The sequence below is a fragment of the Pinus tabuliformis genome, chromosome 2_1 (genome assembly GCF_031772625.1).
Source record: "Pinus tabuliformis cultivar Carrire ecotype Pingquan chromosome 2_1, CPIR1, whole genome shotgun sequence".
NCBI lineage: Eukaryota > Viridiplantae > Streptophyta > Pinopsida > Pinales > Pinaceae > Pinus > Pinus tabuliformis.
Genome location: NC_142299.1, coordinates 151,997,030 through 152,019,412, shown reverse-complemented (window position 1 = coordinate 152,019,412; position 22,383 = coordinate 151,997,030). Strand labels below are relative to the sequence as shown.

Sequence of the window (22,383 nt, the reverse complement as noted above, 5' to 3'; positions counted from 1 at the left end):
TCTTGGACTAAGTTTATTTGAAGTAGAATTACATGTATCTGAAGTTGTTTCATGCCAATAAAAGGATTCTGAATTTGTTTCAAACAACTTGTTATCTCTCTAAGTTTTCTCCATGTTATTCATTTCATTATGTTATTTCAACATGTATTTAGTTTTATGAAGAAATCTGAGTAAGATATAAACTGAATATCATTCTATCTTAAATCTTCTATGAAGTTATAATCAATTACAAAGATTAGTTTATTAGACTATTTGTCTAAATAAACTCCTCTACATTAATTAATTGTCAATTCTTCATGAATTTAGATGCATTTTTGTTGGTTAGTGAACATAGTTTACTAGCATCTGTCTTATGATTAATTTAAATATTCTATCTAAATACTTAAAACTCATATTTTCTCTCAATTCTTCATTCCAAATATTTTAAAGCTAAATTACTATTTAGAAGTGAAGAAACAACCCTTTCATTTTGTTGAAGAGAAATTAGGACACAATACCTATTTACATAAGCTCAAACATTGGTCTTCCACAAATTAAAAAACAACCAAATATATATATATATATCTATATATATATATATATATATATATATATATATATATATATATATATATATATGACTAATTCTATTAATGTAACAAAAAATGGTACAAGGAGGCACCGACCTCTGCAGAGCAAGCCTCAAATTATGCCATGTTTAACAACCAATAACTGAAAGAGACTGCCTGCACCGGGGAAACCAGTCCAAAACTAGAAGTGTTTGCTGCCCATGCAAGGGTAACAACCTGTAAAGCCAGAGTGGAATAGTTTTTCGAGCAAACATCAAAATTAACAACATTCACATAAAAAAAACGACAGAATAGACCCCTAAGGTTGGGAGTCGGGAACCCAAAACCTGAAATTTTTTTTGACAAGCTAGGCGTCATTAGTAGGAGGAGGTTCTTCCACTATCAGACACCTGTACGCCTCCATGTCATCTTCCACGTCTTGTTGATCTCTTGGTGTTGCTTCCATGGTCTTGAAGCAACCAAGATTATTTCATCCCTGAGCTGCACCTGTGCAGTCTTGAGATTCTTCATGGCTTTTGTGCATCCCTGAGCTACTGCCAAGGGATTTTCTTTTGCTGGTGTTGGTCCGCTCTTGAATATTGCGAGATGGGACTTCAGAGCTTTGAGGCTCCTCTCTAAAAGCTACCGAAATGGTCACAACTATGCATGGGTGTTCTAGCGTGCAGTAAAACTGGAATTGGACAGAATGACTGGGTTGCAGAGACGAGACCGAGGCAGTAGGAGGCTGTGGAGCATATTCAACACTCTGTGAACTTGCAGTCTGAGCTCGTCGCTGACCTCTGCGGTTGGCTGGATAACATCCTGTGTAATGAGCCGTCGAGGGGGAGGAAGAGTCAGTTGGGGTCGAGTCAGAGAGGGATAGGGAGGGTGAGCGAATTGCTCCTCCTCTGCTACTGCCTCTCCTGCAGCGCATCCTATGACGCGAACGAGGCATGTTCACTTGGTCAAAATTAGGTAGACGAGGACGAGGAGGAGCAGTGCCAGGGATTGAATGGCCAGTGGGAGCAGGTGTTTCTGGGAAAACTAGTGTCTTTTCAATCTGCTAGTCCCACTAGGATTGGTAGCTATCCTAGAAACAAACAACAAAAGCAAATTGCGATTTCCTTTATGTATGATAGATAAGGGAGAAGCAGAGGGACCAACTTGGATCTTTCGCTTGATTCCTTGCTTGATTTCTCTCTCCCTTGATAGAGCTTGCACCTCTTCTCTTACTTATCCCTCTCAATGAATACCTGTAGAGACAAAGTAACAAAACACCATCAAAGCATCTCGATCTATTATATCATAAACAATGCAGAATCAGGATTACATTGATCATACAATGGCATTCACAAATACACGATTGTATGGAGGAAAACTCAAAGAAATTTATTAATAGTAGAAGGGAGAATTACAACCCAGATGTCTGATATAGCATCATCCTCCCAGCATCAAAGCTCTCTTCACCTCATGAAAAGCAAGATCACCCAACAATACAATGTCTTTTCTCAAAGATAAACTATCAGCACTTCCTTACAAATTACAAAATTCCAGCCTCTAGATCTCTTAGATGAGGGATCCATTTATAGATGTCTGCAAGGGTGTGAGTCATCTCTAGGTTTTTTATTAGTGTCATTCCACTTGTAGTTCTTGGTTCCACTTGGAGATTTCTTGGATCTTTTACTCATCCCTGGGCAAATTCAGAGAGGCAAGTGTCACAAGAGAAGTTTCTGGAAGATTCCATGAGCATCCACTTAGCGAACTGTCTCAGACATTTGTCCATCCTCTCTCATCGCACCCTACAGAAGGCCTCTTCAGTATGCATTGCACCTTGATAGTGGGGCAGTCAGTATGGTCCAGTTTTGGCCAGTTCTAAGTGGTTTTTCAGGTGGAACTTTTGGGGAATGATGTAATCAGTTGACCATGATCCTTTAGGGTATGAAACAACACTTTTAGGGGTTAAAGAGCCCTTGGTTTATTGACATATAAGATTTGGGTTGTAGTGCCCAAATATGTCTATAACAATTGCCCCCTAAAGCATGAAGTCGTAAATCTTTTGATGTCGGGTGAAATGGTTTATCATGAGGATCCGAGGTATTCGAACTGGAAGGTGACCTGTATAAGATACAATACAATACATCATCATCATATTATTTTCATGATCTAGCTGAGGTGGGCATTCCCATGCTCAGCTTTATAAATTCATTTTCATGTACATAGGACAGATAATTGTCTGCGGATTGCAGCCTGGTTCTTCTTATGAAGAGTCATCTTCCCTAGATTAGATGACTATTTGTGCAGCTATACATTTGATGTCTTTATACCCCTGAATATATCGCAAACCTAATGGATGAAACTAGATCCAGGGTCTTCAAAATTCGTTCAATCTTCGCTCGATGTACAAGTCGATCCATGTGAAAAGATGTCATGATGTCGAACATGGAAAGACATCGCCTGATTACCAGCCAATGATGTAAGTGGTTAACAGGCGAGAGAGGAATCATCGATAATGATAATGACCCTCAAGGTACTACAGTACAATTCACGTGGTGTGAATATATGATTCGATGTCAAACACCACGCAAAATCTCTCGGTCGAAGGTCATTAATGTAAATCTGTCGCCGGAAGTGAGAAACTTGCCATTGAGGCATGCAAGCTTCAAAGTACTGAAAGGGTTGTTTCTAAGTCAACTTCTTAGATAATGAGCTAATGTTGACAAGAAGTGACCCGTTGTAGGAGGGCCTTAATGTATCCCACATCTACGACACAAAACGAAGCAAATGATTTTGCGGAGGTGAAAACGATCGACGACACAAGGTTCAGGAATGACAGTCATGAAAAATGGAGGTTGAAGGTATTGCAGTGGATGAGGCATTGATTGGATGGTGAATTATCTGAATGACTTCTCTTGAACATATCGGCGACAATCAGATGGATTGGTAGCATTAATCCCAAAAGATGGATGGTATGGAGGACCAATGGTGATATGAGCAGTGAATGGAATAACCCAACCTGACTCAATCATGGCGATGGAGTGAAAGTGTCATGTTCAAGAGCGACCTGCTACCATAAAATTCTTCAAGTTTTCTTCCCTTTTTCCCAGTCATTGCTGACTAGTACCTCTTTATTTTTGTCAAGCTTGAGGAGGATAACATATGCTTGTTCTATAATTTTCCCTTCGGGCAAACCTGTCGCTATGTTTTAGCGAGTCTAGCGACAATGAAACTCGTTCTTGTCTGGGTGGACAAGTTTGTCGCTATTGTTTTATCAAGTTTAACGAAAAAGATAACTCGGTCCTTTTCATGTTTAGAGAGTTTGAAAAGGGACGAAAAGAAAACTCCAGTAGTTCTTTTTCATAGCATAATCCCTTAGGTCCAAAAAAGATTAAAATAATACAAAAGGGATGACTTTTCCAATCACTTTAGCGAGCCGAAAAGACAAGCGCTCGAAATTTTTCATGAGATAATCCCTTAGGTCTGAAAAGTTTAAAATATATAGGAGGGATGGCACTTCCAATCACTTTAGTGAGCTGGAGAGGCCAATTGCTCAACAATATTTTCATATTTAGCAAGTCTGAAAAGGGTTTAAAGTGGACTCATTTTTTGAGGAACGAGTGGTATCCGGGGTAGCAACTGGTTCCGGGTAATCTTGGAACTTCTCAAAACATGGCGATATGAAGAGGGTGGCTAACAAGATCACTCATCACAGTTGTTCCTCAAAATCGTAAACAATCAAGTGGAAGCGTATGATCGGCCAAACGGATGGAGGTGATGGCAGGAGCCCAACCAAGGTTCAAAAGCTGATGTAATGGCAATCACAAAGGTTATTTACCAAAGGTAGGTTCATTTTTTAAAGAGCTTGAACTCTGAGGGAACACATGCTCTGTGGTAGGTTTATTTTTTAACGAGCTTGAACCATGCGATAACATTGATCATTTGGCAGGTTTATTTTTTAACGAGCTTCAACCTTACGGAAACATTGCTCATTTTGTGAGTGGGTTTATTTTTTAACGAGCTTGAACCTTGCAGAAACTATGTTCATTGAAGGCGGGTTTATTTTTTAGCAAGCTTGAACCTTGCGGAAACTATGCTCGGTGAAGGCGGGTTCATTTTTTAGCGAGCTTGAACCTTGCAGAAACATTGCTCATTGCCATTTTATGTAGGCTAGAAACGACCAAACTACAAAGTTAAAAACCACTAAAAGCTAAGGAACTACTGAGGTTAGGTAGGATGGTTTCATCAACAGTTTAGACAAAACCCTTCCTTTTCTTTTTCCGTAGCGCAGACAAAGGTGAATGGTGGATCAGACCAATCACCTAACCTAAGAAGTTGAAAAACTAAAAAGCTAAAAAGCTAAAAAGTTGAAAAATGAAATTGGTTGCTTTTTGTTCGCATAAAAAGGTTTGCATGCCACCAGGCATCGAGAAAAGGAGAGTCTCCAAGTAACCATATGGAAATCACTGTGGTTAAGCAGTATTTTTTTTGTCAGCGGTGCCGACGAAACAATTCCTTGGCTTTGTCCATCAAATAGACAAAGGTGAATGGTGTGGGACGACACTTCCAATCACATAACCTACAGGGGAACCTATCTTTTCAGCTGGGTTCGTCTGCCTAAGCAGACCAGGGTGCATGCCCCCTAAGCTTCGTTACATTCACCAGATTACTCGCGGTAATTAGGTGGATGGAATGAAGGTTGAAGAGATACTCCTGATGCAAAAAGACCATTTAGGGATGATGGTTGACTTGGAGCTGTGTTTGAACCGGGAAATGAAAGTTGGTCAATAAGCTGGACAATTTTGCCTTCATGCGGGAAACACATCACTCGAAAGAGTGTGGAAACAATAGCTTCCATGCTATAAACATAGTCGCGTCCAAGGAGTAGATTGTAATCTAACGGTCCTTGGACTACCATCACGTTCAAGTGAACAGTTTTCCTTCTCAAAGTTATCGGCAACTTAGGAAGGATCCCTAACAGTTGACTGGTTCCTTTGTTAAAGCCTGACAAATTTTGTTTACCAGGCATAAGCGATGGTGAACCAAGCGCTTTCCAAGCAGTTGAGGAAAGGATACTCACTGAAGCCCCTTCATCTATGATGGTGCCAGACACAATCATTTTGTAAACTTGTACTATGATCCAGAATGGTACATTATAAGGAAGGCGAGATCTTGCTAGTCGATTCCAATCAAAGGAAGCGATTAGACTGCTTGGAGGGGGTACCAAATAAACGGGTGAAATAACCCCTTGAGTAGCAGGAACTGGGGGATTCTCTTCCTGTTGTGAAGGAACGGGCAGATTGCCCCCAAGTTCATCAGACTCTGAAGTAACAAAGAGAATTTGAACGGTATCGTTCTCACTCTCTTTGGGAGTGGTATCATCTGAAGGTGGACCTTCTGAAGGCAAAATTGGGTCGACTGCCATTTCGACTTGTTGACTTTGGTCCGATATGGACTCAGAAGATTCACTTTCAATGATAGGTGTTTCGACCAACAATTGAGTTATGTCAGTCGGATTTTCAACTAGTAAAGGATTAGGGGAGAGTTTCCTATATCCAAGTGGAAGTATCTGCGGTGAAGCAGGATGGTTATGCAAGACTCCTTTGGCTTCATCCAAAAAAGGACAACGGGGAAGAGTATGGTTCCCTTCACATAACTTACATGGAATTTGGACCTTTCTTCTCTGCCCATTATTACTAGTTGATGGTGTGCTATCAACTTTATCACCAGAGGTTGACGACACCGCTTGGTGCAAACGGGGGGGACCATTCTCTCAAGATCCGAGGAATGCACGGAAATTCTTGATGTAAATGGTCTCCTCTACAAATTATGCATGGATATTTAGGTTTGAAAAGTTTAGTGTGCGGATTTTCACCAGATGCTGCATGGTTGCCCCCTTGCTTAACCGACTTCTTCTTCTTCTCCTTCCCTTTATTCTTCTTCTTAGGAACTTGGTTACTAGCATCGCTATTTTCACCAAGAGAAGAGGAAGAAGGGGAGGGAGACACAAATGAAGTAGAAGGTGAAGGATCAACTTCAGTATCAACTAGTTGCTGATTCGATTGCTGAGGAATCACGTTATTTTGAACCACAGAGGTTGAGAATAGCCATACTGGCAGGCCAATAGTAAGTCCCGGAAGGGACAAAGTGGCCATATGAGGTGCACCAATATTTCCCCAAGATGTAAAAGGACTAGGAATCCCCTCCAAAGGGATTCCTTGATTGGTGGACTCCATTATCTCAACCTAAGACCAACGAAGGAATAGGGATGTTATTCTGAAATTAATAAATTTTAATGACGCTTTGACACAACTTTGCTTTTTCAATTTTTAAGAGTCGAGAAAAAGCTAAAGATGACTCTAGTCCCCTTCAATTTTTAATGAGCCTGAAGTGACAAGTACTCAGATGGACCTTTTCTTTTAAGGAGTCGAAAAGGAATGAAAGTGACTACTTTGGAGATCTAGACAGAGGGATTACCAAACCAATCGCAAAACTACAAAATACACCTTGGTGATAAATTAAAGAGAAATTACCAAGGACTTATGTATGGCAGTCAATCTTCCTGAATGCTATGTTCAGTGCATTGCGATTGATAGGGCAATAGACATAGCTTCCTATGGATAAAGGATATCAGCCTATTGTGGTCTCCCAATATATACTCGACGGTACGGGGAGCACAAGTCCGTACTAGCACTTGTTGTATCAAAGAGGAGGAATCACCCAACCTTTGATGAAAATGATAGTTACTAGATTTTACGACGCTGGAACACGTCTCTAGCCTAGACCTCTAGATGTGTTGCATTAGGTTCCAAAGCATTGTTAAGTTCATTGAAATTTATTTTAGAGTTGATCTTGCTTAGAAGTTTGTCTTTCAAGGTTCACTGCGCGATGTAGATGTAAAATTACTAAATATGCAATCTAAAATGATAAACAATCATTGTTTACTTTTAGCAATGAAAATCCTAGCTACTAAGGAAAGAAGGTTATGATTCTTTCAAACAGAGAGCAAAGAGCACACACTAAATGCACTTTTCCTAAATCATTTTTCGTACACAGTCTAAATGCAAATGCAAATGCATGTATTTGTTTTTCGTTCCATTTAATGTGAAGAATGCTAAAAAAGAAACTATGTATAGATCTAAAATATTTTCTTCAAAGTGACATTTCGACAATTTCTCTTCAAAACGAAAGGAAGACTAAACGACACTTTTCGATTTCGAATAGAAAATGCTTTTGACACTTCAAAATATCAACAAATCAAATCAAAATACATGACAAAAAGTTCAATCGACTATCCAAGGAAGGAAGACTCAACGACACTTCACTTTTTGATACAAAACGACAGTTACGACACTCTTTTGCATCAAAATGACAGTTCGATTTTATCAACTTTTCGACAACGGATTGCAAATGATGGAAAAATACATAAAAACACTTGCTAATCCTAATCAATGGAGGCTAAACTATGTAAAGCAAAGAGGCTTCAACAATGAGATACTGTTCACAAGCAGCAAAACAATTGAATAGAGCTGAAAACAAGGACAAAAAACCCAAATTTCAAGGAGAGAAATAGGACTACTCAGTCATCGCACCTGTGCTTCACAGAAATAGGGATGCATCTCACTTGCTACACTCAGGAATTGTTATGAATACTAGCTTTGAGTGACAGACAGTGTGATGGGTCAGGGAGCACAATTGAGGTTGGTTTATGCTCAAATTTTCAGCTAAATTCAGTGAGTTAAGCTAAGCTATTATGGACAGTAAAGAACAAAGTATAGGGGTATGATCTTGGAATGTTATTGAGCTACCAAAAGGGCATCTAGAATGTTTATAAGTCAGATTTTCAAATCATAAACTAAACGAGAGATTAACTGAAGCAGCATTCATCTACTTCGCAATTGCAGAGAAAAAGCGGTTCGAAGGCTATCTGGCTAACTTCAAGCTTCGTCTATAGTTTATAAAACAAACAATCAACAACAAATAAACAAACTATTCTTTCCCCATCATAGTCGCCATTTTTTTTCCAAGAAAACTAGTGTCTTTTCGATTTGCTAGTCCCACTAGGATTGGTAGTTATCCTAGAAACAAACAACAAAAGCAAATTGTGATTTCATTTATGTATGATAGATAAGAGAGAAGCAAAGGGACCAACCTGGATCTTCCGCTTGATTCCTTGCTTGATTTCTCTCTCCCTTGATAGAGCTTGCACCTCTTCTCTTACTTATCCCTCTCAATGAATACCTGTAGACACAGTAACAAAACACCATCAACGCATCTTGATCTATTGTATCATAAACATTGCAGAATCATAAATACGTTGATCATACAATTGCATTAACAAATAACAACATTCACAAATACACGATTGTATGGATGAAAACTCAAAGAACTTTATTAATAGTAGAAGGGAGAATTACAACCCAGTTGTCTGATCCAGCATCATCCTCCCAGCATCAAAGCCCTCTTCACCTCATGAAAAGCAAGATCACCCAACAATACAATGTCTTTTCTCAAAGATAAACTATCAGCACTTCCTTACAAATTACAAAATTCCAGCCTCTAGATCTCTCAAATGAGGGATCCATTTATAGATGTCTGCAAGGGTGTGAGTCATCTCTAGGTTTTTGATTAGTGTCATTCCACTTGTAGTTCTTGGTTCCACTTGGAGATTTCTTGGATCTCTTACTCATCCTTGGGTGAATTCAAAGAGGCAAGTGTCACAGGAGAAGTTTCTGGAAGATTCCATGAGCATCCACTTAGCAAACTGTCTCAGACATTTGTCCATCCTCGCTCATCGCACCCTACAGAAGGCCTCTTTAGTATGCATCACACCTAGCTAGTGTAGGAGTCAGTATGCATTGCACCTTAACAGTGGGGTAGTCAGTATGGTCCAGTTTTGGCCAGTTCTGAGTGGTTTTTTAGGTGGAACTTTTGGGGAATGATGTAATCAGTTGACCATGATCCTTTAGGGTATGAAACAACACTTTTAGGGGTTAAAGAGCCCTTGGTTTATCGACATATAAGATTGGGGTTGTAGTGCCCAAATATGTCTATAACAGCAGGAGGACCTGTAATCCGCGGTTCAGAACCAAGATTCAAGGCGGAAGCATCAGCTTGAAGGCAGCAAAGAAGAATCTGTGAGAAATGGGCACCATCTACCATCTCAATGCAGCACAAAATTTGGCATCATCTCCCCATTGTCGTGCGCGAGCTCGGCTCTGCAACAGCAGGGAGACAATTGCAGTTCAAAGGAGGCAGATCAGGGGGAAGGCGGTCCGAATATGCCATCTTAAGGACCAGATTGAGGTTTCCTCGGCCCGCGTAGTGCATTAAAATGCCACTAATGTTGGCAGTGATATTCTGGGTGGAAGCGTGGGTGGCCAGGTGGCTGTGCCACTTGCCAGTCCAGATTCGCTGCACAGTACCAGCGCTCTAAAACACCCGCATCCGGGAAACAACCAAAATATTTTTAGATGCTCTGGCATAATCAATTATCTAACCTATAATTATCTTAGAGGACAATAGTTTGACAAAAATTTTATGTGCTAGGTGAAGTTTATGGTAACTTTCCCCAAAACTTACTCATTTTTAGTGTGAGGATCACATCCAGACTATATACATTTTTTTTTTTTTTTTTTTAAAACAACAAATACAACCAGAAAAGAACGCATTGAAATTCAAATTTATTTAGGACACACATACCAGCCACACATTTCAGGAAACATATCATAACATTTCATACGTTTAACTAAGATCAATAGTAATGAAATACATATGTACCGTTCACCAGAAGGCGAGACTCCACTTGCTCTGTTGTTGCTGGTATTCTCTTGTAGCTGGTCAAATCCGCGAGTGAATGATGACGCACTTGAACCGAATGCGAAGACCCACCGGTTAACCTCCCAGCCTACTCCTTGGGTACTCTTCTTCCCCGCGAACCCTCGAGCTGCAATGCGGTTGTACAATGGAGACAAGCACTAGCTGGTAGAGGAGAGCACACCTTGGCTCAAGAGTCCCCTCTCTAAATCCTCTACCTCACCAAACTCACTATAGCTTCGTAATCACTGCTCTCCCAACATCTCATCCATCCAACAATAGGGTTCCCAAAAGTTCTTTCTTCCATGGCTTGTCCCTTCTTTTATAGGAGTCCTCATAGGTGACACTTGTCATGTTATGCATAATTAATTATTATTTTTATAATTCAGTAGCTTGATTATTCACCCACCCATGTGTCATTCTCACATCAAGGGTCTCCCAAAATTATTTACTTAAATTTTTATTTAAAACTAATATTTTCCTCACCTCAACAAGATTCCTATTTCTTCTCCTAGTTGTCTCTTTATTCCCCCCTTTTATTCCTTAATTTGTGTTCATTACTTGAAGTCAATTAATGAGTCAAGATTTTATCCCCAATCTACTCCCTAATTTAACTCAAGTTATCTCCTAGATGGATATTATTATGTTGGTTGTTGACACATGGAGCTTCTCTACATTTCTCTAAATTTAATTTATTATTCTCATTTTAATTCACCTTCCCCTTTTCTTAATTAGGTTTAAATTAGTTTAGGATTAATCTTTATCCTTCCATTATGTTTGTCTTTCCCCTTTTTCCTAATTAAACCACATAATCTTCCTAGTATTTTCCAAAATGGGAAGGGTAGAGTTTTTAAGGTACTCTATTTTAATTCTTCCTATGATCCTCCTTATTCCAAGTTTTATTTTTGATTTAATTACATTGGTTTCTAATCATCATTTACCCTTGATGTAAATTTTCCTAGTTTTCATTCCTTGCTTATATTTATTTATTATTATTTATTTTTAATGATTCCAAGGATGCCAAGTTTGGTTGTGCCTTTCAAGAACTTCCCTAGAAGTTCCAAGGGTGCCACACCTAATAGCTTATTTGTGATGTCAAGGGGGCCAGTTTGGTTGTGCCCTTTAAGAACTTCCCTAGAAGTTCCAAGGGTGCCACACCTAATAGCTTATTTGTGATGTCAAGGGGGCCAGTTTGGTTGTGCCCTTCAAGAACTTCCCTAGAAGTTCCAAGGGTGTCACACCTAATAGTTTATTTGTGATGCCAAGGGTGCCAAGTTGGTCGTGCCCTTCAAGAAATTCCCCTGAAGTTCCAAGGGTGCCACACCACTTGCCCTTCAAGCATCTAGTGATTACGAGGGGAAAATATAGTGCAACGTCATAGACCACTATCATCTCTTATGTTGCCTGCTATAGTGAGACTAATGGTGTCAGGGATCAAGGAACCCGCCTTGATGCGCGCCCCCCGGTAAAGTCCTCATGAGCGGCCCAACTTTGGAACCTGCCCTCATGGCATCGTGATCTTCAAGGCGAAGGTGCTTCAACCCTTCCAGCCCAAGTCACGGCGGGAGTGCTAGTGGGTGGGATCAGGGACTCTGTCCCACCCATCCCATGTAGTTCCATCCACTTGTACAACCCCATCACCCATATGTGAGTCATTCGGTCAAGCAACTAATCTGTGCCTGCAACCATTAATATATCATCAGAATATAGTTAAACATATATGGCAGATTCCAAGATCGACTTAGACTTTCAAAGATAAAGTAATATAAATTTTCATCAAACCAGGTGTCATCGACATGTCATATTCGAGTGCCTCTGATGGCGTCCTGCCATACTCAATCATCAAGTAATAAGGTTTCTCAATGTTAGTCAATTATCATACTAGCATCATTAACAATTCCTGGTCATTCACATCATTGTCCATTGTAAGTCTGAACTAAAGGAAGTAGGTAACATAGGGGGCACATCCCTCATGGCTATCATCAATAATCATCAATGGAAACATACATATTCATTAAGCTATCAACATCGTAACATCGTAGAAATATACCTATCCATAAAATTTATCCTCATTATGCTTTTAGTAGAGCGCATACATATTCTTTACTACCCTCATCATAATTTCAAATAGAGACCAACTTAATTACTTAATATTGCAATCATTAGAATACTGATAGATAAGATACATAACCATTCATGCTACCATAATATCAATGGAAAGCATTCATAAACATCACAACCATGAATATCTCAATCGCTAATAATAGTGTCATGGGTCCAGATCCTCAATCTGAGGTCCTCGAAGAATAGAGCGTCTAAGATAATGTCGTATCAGGGTCAGGAGACTAGAGTGGGCACTACATTTAGCTTCATCCCAAGAGAAAAATTCTATGGCTTGCCAAATATCCAATTATTCAAATATAATTATGAAACTTTTACCTAAGACACTTCATTATGTCTCCTCAAATCTCTGAAAATTTCACAGTCTGAGATATCACAAATAAAAAGTTATAGTGAAAATGCCAAAATAACTTGTTTGAAACAAAATTTAGGACCCTTCATAAACCCTGACTTCCATAGCATATATCTCAAAAAGTATAGAAAACCAAAACATAAAATTTTGACCACATTTTCCCATAATATCTTTGCAAGTTGCTGAATATTTTATTACCCGAAGCATCCTAGGGAAAAAGTTACTTTTAAAATTCCAAGCTCTCTTCTTTGAAACTAATTTCAGTATTCTTCACAAACCTTAACTTCCACAAAGTACATATCAAAAATTTTAGTGAACCAAACTCTAATTTTTTAACCAAATGTTCCCCTAGCTCCTCAATCTGGTCCAAATTTCACCATTTGCAACATCCCATTAAAAAATTGTTATTAAGAAAATTATCAACTCACTTGTTTGAAATTGATTTTGGAACTTGTTTGAAATTGATTTCAGGACCCTTCACAAAACCTAATTTCTACACAGTCTATCACAAAAATTATAGTGAACCAAACTCTAAAATTTTAAGCACATGTTCCCAGAGATCTTTCCTCAAATGCTCCAAATTAAAGCATTTGAAATGTCCCATAATTTTTTTTAGCAAAAATTGATAATGTGACCTATTCGAAGTAGCAAAATCCTAGGTTCATATACTCTGATACCAAATTTTATTTTAAATACATAAAAATCAAGAGTACTCACCATGTACAACAATGTGAGAATTAATCACAACTATAATACAAATAATAATAGGAGAAACACCTCCAAATACCCAAACACATTCATACATTCAAACCACATCCATGTCCTCCATAATGAATGCATTATCTCTATACACACCTATCCACACATTGCACATGTGGTCCCTTCATTATTATAATGACCCTATTAGATATAAATTTACATATTATAGGTATATTTAACCCCATATATGCCTCCCCTTTGGTCATAATATATACATTTAATCCAATATAGGCCCACCTTAACGTCATAACACTATCGTTTTTCAAAGTGTAGTCTAAAAGGCTCTAAGAAATCTAGTATCCCTATCTAAGATCATGCTCATTGGTATCTCTAAATGCACCTAAAAGTTTTCAAAGAATATATTTATCATCTTTTTTTCTTTGGTGGTCTTTTCAGAAGGCATAGGAATGCACATCTTATTGAACCTATCACTTATCACAAATAAATAGGCATTTCCCTTCCTACTTGTTAGAAACCGATCCACAAAATCCATGGAGATGTTATTCGAAGCTCGAGAAGGTATAGGGAAGAGATGGTATAAACCATGCTTTTTATTGCTAGGGTTGTTAGTACAACCAATTATGCATCCTCTAATATACCAAGTTATATCTCCTTGCATTCTAGGTCAACACATATTTTTCTAAGTTGGAAAGTGGTTTCAAAACACCAAAATCTCATGTAACCTTGGAGGTGTGGGCCTCTTTAGAAGTTGCAAACATTCAAATCTAAGCGCATATAGCTTGTCTAACTTGTGGAGGCTAGAGGAACCTATTATAGAGATGATAGTCAACCTCAAATCACTTTATTCTACATGAATTTGGCCATATAGTTTCTAAAAGACCTCTTTAAAGTCATCATCTTTGTATATGCATCACAGAAAAAAGGCTCTATGTGAATAAGATTTCTTGAAGCTATAATATTGGATGTGGGTGCCTAGATAAAATGTTTGTTAACTTATTCGTGTTGTCCTTCTTATATTGGATCACTAGATGAAACTGTTTTAGTCTTTGGTATGTCGAGGCTTACTTTGGGCCTGCAAACATTGGAATGGTTCATGATCAACTTTAATAATGGTTTCCTTTCCCGTAAACATTGCAATGGTTAGTGATCAATTTAAGTAATGGTTTCCTTGCCCATTTCATAGTGGTTCCAGTTGTTAACAATGATAGCTAGGACATAGACTTGCTTACCATATGGAGGTTAGTTCTGGTCATTTTCCCATCAAGCATTTTAGAATGATAACATATCAACTTACCTCGATATATCAAGAACTCTCTTTTAGAATATCCACTTGCATCTATGTCATCTTTAAAAAGGTTTCACAATTTAAATAATGTAAGAATTAGATATAGATCTTTTGCCTTCCTTTTCAAATGATAAATATCATATTATAAAAATATTTTTCCCTAATATATTTTTCTTTAAAGAAAATAGAATTAATAAACACAAACTAACATATTCATATATAAATCTTCTTCTTATCTAAAATATATGCTTAAGAATGATTAAAAATATATATGTATTATGAAGCCTCCCAAGAAAAAGAGGGAAAACAACATTTGTATTATTCTTTATTTTTCCCAATTTATATGAATTTTTTTTGGACACTAATCCACTAAGGGTTAATGGTGTGGAAGTTGAACAGTCAAAGGGAGTCCAAGAGATCTTGGAATATGGAATCCAACAGTCATGTAAAATGTATATCTTTGTGAATAGAAATGAAACTAATGATTTATCTTATCTATTGTCCACATTCCATGTGTGTTTAACATTTTTTACTTTAAAATATATTTTTTCTCATACTCACAATCAACCACTCAAATTATACATTTTGGATTAAATATTTTAATTAAGAAGGCTAATTAAATGTTATGGTTCTATTTACATTCCACTTTCCATATTTCCTTCTATCAATGTGACATTTGTATTTATTCTTCTCCTCTTCAAAATATCTACCACCAAATTGATTTCAGTAAAGATTTATCGATAAGCATCTTGGCTGAAAATGGAAATGAGAGTTTTTATTTCATTCCTATTATGCAACTAGCTCACAAAATAGACGAAAATATAGATCAACAACTTCAAAATAAGCCTCTTCGAGGGGGCAACCTCCTTTACATTACACAAATGAATAATTTTTGGATGATAAAAATGACAAGACCTCCTTTCCATTAATAGGAGTCTAAGGGGTCCCAATATAATTAGAGCCTACATAACAATAATATTGTATGGGCACACCAATAACAATAGTGGGCTTCAATTGTGCACAATAATAACAACATGGGAACTATATGGGCACAAAAATACAATAAGGGGGTTTCACTAATAACAATAAGGGGCTACACTAGTAGTATAGGGACCTAACATGCCCCTCTCCTTCAAAAAAGTGTTGTCCTCAATGCTTGAGCAGCTCTGGATGCTTCTGTATAAAATTCTCATCCTCCCATGTGGAATCTTCAGCTGGTAAGTTCTTCCACTTGATGAGTTATTCTAAAATTGATCGATTTCATAGTTGTCGGGTTCTTGTTTCCATGATTTCTTCAAGTTCCACTATGATTTTTCCTTCCTTGTTAAGTTTTGGCAATATTGTTTGAGTTGGGGGCTTGTCACCTATAACCTTCTTTAAGCATGAAACATGGAAAACTAGGTGCACTCCGAAAGGCAGGGAGCTCCAATTTGTATGCCATAGTACCAATTTTTGCAACAACTTGTAAGGACCCTAGTACTTTGGTGATAATTTATTATCCTTCTTAGCGTGTTTGAGGGACATTTCTTTGTATGCTTGTAGTCGTAAAAATACTCAGTCGCCTACATCAAAACTTCTTTCGCTGCGATGTTGATTTTCTTGTTGTTTCATTCGATTATGTGCCAAAGTGAGGTTATCCTTTCAAAGATGGAGAAGTTGTTGTTGATGTTCGATGTGATCTTCCACTAATTGAACCTTATAATTTTCTCTTAAAGATGATGTGATGGATGGTGGATGGTATCCATAAAGTGCCATAAATGGGGTCATTTTTGCTGTCGTATGGAAGGAAGTGTTATACCACCATTCAGCCAGAGGTAACCACTTGACCCATTGTGTTTGTTTATCAGATACAAAGCAACAAAGATATCCTTCCAAACATTTTTTCACCATCTTTGTTTTTCCATCTGATTGAAGATGATAATATGAGCTATGAGCTAATTGAGTACCCATACAAGAAAATAATTTCATCCAAAAATTTCCAGTGATAATGGGATCTATGTCGCTTACAATAATCTTTGGGTTTCCATGTAGCTTTTGAATTATTTCCATAAAAGTAGTAGCAACTGCACTGACTTTAAATGGATGATATAATGCACAAAAATTTTCATACTTAGTAAGTCTATCAACTACCAGCATGATGACACTCTTTCCTTCGGACTTAGGTAAACCTGTGATAAAATCCATTGAAACCTCCTCCCAACGTTGACATGGAATGGATAAAGGTTGTAATAGACCAGGGGTCTTAATTGTCTCCACTTTATTTTGTTGGAAAACCAAACATTCTACCACAAAATTTTGAACATCAGATTTAAGGCCTTCCAAAAAAATTCCTTCTTGACCCTATGGTAAATTTTTAAAATTCCTGAGTGCCCTCCTAAGGGAGAGGAGTGGAATTCCAAAAGAATCTTTTGTTTGATTTGGGAATTCTTACAAAGATATAAGCAATCTTTGTACCATAATGAATCATTTTTCCAGCTAAATGTATCAGATATATTGGGATCTTGCTGCAACTTTTGAATGAGTGTCCACACTTATTCCTCATTCTTCCATTCATCCACTGCTTCGGTTATCCAATCTGGTTGGATAACATAAATGGCCCAAATAAATCCTTCCACATCCTCATCCTTTCTTGAGACTGCATCTGCAACAACATTTTGCTTCCCTTTTTTTTGTAGATGGTTTCAAAATCATAACCCAACATCTTTGTGACCCATTTTGCTGCTCTTACGAAGATAATCTTTGTTCCAAAAAGTATTTAAGACTATCATGATTTGTTTTTACCTTGAATTGTCTTCCCATTAGGTAAGGTCTCCATTGCTTTAGTGCATGTAGTATTGCCAACATTTCCTTCTCATAAATAGGTTTGTCTAAATACTTTCCTTTGATTGGACAACTTTCAAAAGCAATGGTTCTTCCTTCTTGCATTAAAAAACACCAATTCCATTTTCTGGGGCATCACATTCCACAATAAAGGTTTTTGTGAAGTCTGGCATAGCTAAGACCGAAACTTGGCACATTTCCTATTTAATATGTTCAAAAGCCTTAGTTTCCTCTAGATTCCAAGAAAATTCATCTTTATTCATTAATGATGTTAGAGGTGTCGCTATTCTCCCATAATTCTTGATAAACTTGCGATAATACCTTGTCAACCCGAGAAATCCTCAAAGATGTTTTATCATTGTGGGTATTTTCCATTCCTTAATGGCTTTAATTTTGTTAGGGTCTACCTTAACACCCTCATGAGATACAATATGACCCAAATATTTCACCTCTTGTACTCCAAAGAAACATTTGGATGTTTTTGCATATAATTGTTTTTCCTCCAACAGTTTGAGCACCCTATCAACATGTTGAACATGATCCTTCCAAGACATATTGTAGATTAGTATATCATCAAAAAACACTAACACAAATTTTCTAAGGCTGGGTTTGAAAATGGAATTTATCAAGCCTTGAAATGTTGAAGTTGCAATAGGAAGGCCAAAACGCATGACCAAAAATTTGTAATGACCCTCATGAGTTCTGAATGTTTTTTTTAGAATGTATTCATTATTCATTCTAATTTGATGATATCATGAACGAAGATCCAACTTGGTGAAGTAAATTGATCTAAATAATTCATCCAACAATTCATCAATAACAGGAATAGGAAATTTATCTTTAATCTTGTTGAGCTCCCCATAATTTGGACACATGCGCCATGATCCATCTTTCTTGTGCACCAATATTACTGAAGCAGAGAAAGAACTTTGACTAGGTTGAATTATACCAGCCTCTAGCATTTTTGAAACCATATGTTCAATTTCACTCTTTTGGGCATACATATATCTGTAAGGCCCGATGTTTGGAGGAACACTTCCTGGAATCAAGTGAATCACATGGTATTTGCCTCTTGGAGTCTAAAACACCTTGGAATGAGTGTCCAAGACTTTTTGGAGATATGGAGAGATAAATGATTTTGATGTTTGAACCCCTAGTGAGCATAATTGTGCAATTATGATCCATTTTTCTTTCTTCATAATATTTTCATGTCATTAGAGCTAATTATCTTTCCTAGTTTCCCTGTGATACCCCTTAATTCAACTTACTTTGCTTCCCAAAACAATTTTAATAAAAGTTCTTGAAAATTGAAAGCTATCGCCCCCAAAGACTGTAACCATTGGACTCCTAGTATGATAACAACACCACCCATGGGAATGGAAAGAATTGGACTATTCAAGACATATTCCCCCATGGTTAGCTTGATATTATGGCACTTTCCGAAGAAATTTATAGTTCCTCCATTTACATCCATCACTTGACACTCTAGTGTTGGATATAGGAAGAAATTCAATTCCTTGGCTATCTTACAATGAATAAAATTATGGGTACTACCAGAACCAATCATCACTATTAGCTTTTTCTTCTTGATATATCTTCTATCTTGAGAGTTTGAGGAGTGGTAATTCTTGCCAATGCATTACAATATATGGTCGGATTCATTTCTTCTTTCTCTAGGATGGTTTAGTGGTGTATATCCTCCTTTTTTGATGTCTCTTGTTCCTTTTCTTCCTCCTCCTCATAATCAGTGTAGAATAATTTCTTCTCAGCACACTTATGACCTTTAGTGTATTCTCTATCATAACTATAACAAAGCCCTTTTGCTCTTTTTTCCAACAATTTTTATGGTGTCAACCTTGTAGGTTGTGGAAGACTAGGAGCAACAACACTTCCATCTTTATAGTTGTGAGTGGTAGACTTCCTTATTGCCATAATTTTTCTTTCAACTTTTCTTTCCACCTAAATGCCTTCTCCAATGAATCAGGTTCCCAAAGGCAAACCTCATGTTGGATGCTATAATTTAAATTTCCTATGAATACATCAATCCTATGCCCCTCTGGAATATCGATTACCCTAATATTCAAATTCTGGAAGTCTTCAATGTGATCCGCCATTCAACTGTTTTGTTTGAGATTGATCAATTGGCTAAAGAAGGTGTTGCTCTTCGTATCTTCATAATGTGATATCATTTCCTCCATAAAGATTGACCAAGTGGCAAGTGGTTTATGAGAACAAATTCATCTATACCATACAAATTGATTGGGTTCTAAATATAAAGATGCAATGCATACCTTTTGTGAGGGTTTCACATCATGTAGATCAAAATATTTCAACATATGTAGTATCCAAGTTGCCTGATATTTTCCATCAAAATTCCTCATATCCAACTTTGGAATGTGTTGGTTCTTAAACCTCACATTGGATTCTTTAAAATCAAAATTGATATTCTTTTTGTCTTCATCATGATTTTCATGGATTTCCTTGCCACCACTAGGACGCCTTTCTTCTAGCAACTTTTCCAATCCTTCCTTCAACTCCCCTATCTTCACATTCATCATTGCTTCCATGTCTGCTTTTAAACCATCATTCAAAACTGCCACATCCCTTTTTATACCTTCTATCTTAGCTTCCATTCCATTCTTCAAACCATCCATCTTAGCTTCTGTTACTTTTTGTGACAGCGAAATTTTTTGCACTTGGCCGCATAATTTTGATATATCATGTTGCATTTCTTCCTCTTCTTCATGCGTCATAGTAGATATTTTGGGTTTATTACTAGGTGTTTCCATTTTCTTTCTTCGGGTCATAAATTAATGATATTTATGCTTCCCTATTCCCTTTGAATCACTTCAAACTATTTTTTCAAACAAAACTTAAGCAAATTTTAAAAAATACACACCTTTTTCTTGCCTTATAGGAGGACAATATTGAATCTGTCCTATATCTGTAATTTCAGATATCCAAGGTCTGAAATTTCTTCATGTTGTATCCCTATGAGTCCTCTTTCCAACCCCACAAGTCCCATTGATATTGGATTCCACAAGAAATATTTATGCCCAATCTCCCACGATGCCCTGATTATATACTGGTTCAGTAGAGCGAACTTGTACGAAGTTCCACGTGTCACTGTTTCGACCTTAGGCCCTGAAAACAATACCCAACAAAGTACATTTCCTCCTCTTTCTGAAATTTTTTACGAAATTGGAATCCGATGCTCAGAGAGAATGTTATAACGTGTTTCCCATGATCACCTGTTTGCGATGGAATTCAGGAGTCTGAAAAGATGCTAACTTCCTTAGATTATATCTCTGAAAAGGTAGCGATGCAAGATCTGGAATTTGAACAAGAGGTTTACAATGATTGCGGCTCAAATTGGTTTTAATTTCAGCTTCTAAAATTCGTAGAATTTGTTTTTATAGAGAAAATGAAATGATGACCTGTTGAAGCAGCGAAACCCTATAATCCAAAGCTCTGAAACCAAATGTTATGTAACTAGCTCACAAAATAGAAGAAAAGATAGATCAATGACTTCAAAATTAGCCTCTTCGAGGGGGAATCCTCCTTTAAATTACAAAAATGAATAATTCTTAGATGATAAAATTGACAACAACTCCTTTCTATATATAGGAGTCTAAGAGGTCCCAATATAATTAGAGCCTACATAACAATAATATTGTATGGGCACAACAATGACAATAGTGGGCTTCAATGGTGCACAATAATAACAACATGGGGACTACATGGACACACCAATAAAATAAGGGTGTTTCACTAATAACAATAAGGGGCTACACTAGTAGTATAGGGACCTAACAATTCCACCAACTGATCGCCTAATCCGTTCATTGAAAACACAAACTAGCATTTGTACCAAAAGGTGCAAAGAGCATGCCGATAAGGTTTTGGTGGTTTTAACCTTTTAAATATATATACAATAACATTTGAAATAGTGGTGGAATGATATGTGGGGCCCAATAATGAAAATCATAGTGCTTCAAGTGGAAGGACACATGGGTCCTGTTATCACCCCAAGAAACTCACCTAGGTTGTATATCAGTGATGCTCGGGAAAATTAAAAATTCAACTATTATGGTTGGATAAAATGATGGATAAATGGAAGATGTGCAGCACCTTTAAGCCAGATAACCACTCCTACTATGATTTAGCCCAGACATGGGTGAAGACCCCCAAACTACAAGGCTTTCAACCACCAACTACTCACAGTTTAAGGTAAAAGTGATGATGGAGAAGACTAATTGCACCAGCAGATGCACAGGACCCTGTGATGGCCAGTTGAAACCAGTTAGAAGATCTATAGAACTATCGTTTAATATACAGACAGGATGACAGCTCCCTGATATTAAACAACAACAATCTGCAAACAATTTCAATGAGCCACTAAATTATAACACAGAGGTGGGATGACAACCCCTCTGATATCAACATTCACAGCACATCAAATAAATGCAAGCAGGCACATCCTAGAACAAGAAAAATAAGTGGAAAGTGAGCAAGTGACAACAAAAGAAGCTTGTATTAGTTGAAAATCAAGACCAGAAGCTGAAGGTCTCATAGTATTTACAGTCTCCAGAAGTTAAAGGCAACAACAAAGCTTTCATTCATCAAAACACTTATCAATCTGATTACATCTCTGTTCTGGATATATATGGTGTTACATTACAAAATATCTCTGCCAGCTATGCATGGAGGAGCCCATAAATGGTCAC

At 37.4% G+C, this 22,383-nt stretch overlaps 1 pseudogene; it reads right to left on the bottom strand.

Moving 5' to 3' along the window:
* LOC149199192 (small ribosomal subunit protein uS5-like) overlaps positions 1-20,289 on the bottom strand; it is a 34,591-nt pseudogene extending 14,302 nt beyond the window's left edge.
* Between the last annotated feature and the right edge of the window lie 2,094 nt (positions 20,290-22,383).